Genomic DNA, 1,028 nt, shown 5'->3' on the forward strand with positions numbered 1-1,028 from the left:
TATCCACAGGAGGTCAAATCCCTCTGTGTAGTCTTATCAGGTTATATCACTTTTCTACACTACCCTCAGAGTCTTAAGCTGTCAACTCATGACATTAATGGGGATGGCTCCCACGTCCGGTGAGTTGACAACACTCGTCAATTCAGAAAACCAAAAGGTCTGCTCGAGAACATGATGAGAGGCAAAAATATCCTTTCCGACCATCTCTTCTTTCAAGACTCTTAAACAGAACTCATAACCTCTCTAGTAATAAATTCTTAAGGTCCATCTATTATTTTATTCTTTTTCTATAGGTCAACAGGTTCTTGAGCATATGAGCCAAAGAAAAAATCAAAACAAGGATAAAAAAGTTTGTCCAAATGAGATATCTATTTGAGGAAGCTTAAGTTTTGATTTGAGATTTTAAGACAATATATCCTTGAAAGGGAAGGAGATGAAACATCACAAGATGAAATTCATCTGATATATGGAGGATCCAACATGCCCATGACAACATCGGATAAAGGTATTTCTTAAACCTTTATTACATTCAATTTATTATGATTGGTTTGTTCTTAGTTAATTGACTTAACCTTTAAGGTCATATCATTCTTAATATTTTGAAATTTACTTGTTATATTAAGCTACATATGCTTCATGATTGATCCAATCGAGATCAAATAATATTCATATTATAAGAGGATGACATCTTTAGCCCCACATTAGTTGTGAGTTAAGAGAAAAAAAAATGAAAGAGAGAAAGGGGAGAGAAGAAAGTCGGCTCGGCTCCCCCTCTACCTGAGGTCGCCCACGGGCCACCTGCACCCTCCTAGAGCCAAACACTGTCGGTGTGGCCGAATCGATGGCCTCCCACCGCTGGCATGATGGATCGGTGCCCCGTATGCCTCTAAGGGCCAAACCCCAGTAGATCGGCCACTACCAAGACCTTCTGTGGCCTCCCACCATTAGTGCACCCGATTGGTGCCCCATGTTCCTCCCAGGGCCAAGACCGATGAATTGGCCTTCACCAATGTCTCCAGCACTTCCAC

Source organism: Elaeis guineensis, chromosome 8 (genome assembly GCF_000442705.2).
Source record: "Elaeis guineensis isolate ETL-2024a chromosome 8, EG11, whole genome shotgun sequence".
Lineage (NCBI taxonomy): Eukaryota > Viridiplantae > Streptophyta > Magnoliopsida > Arecales > Arecaceae > Elaeis > Elaeis guineensis.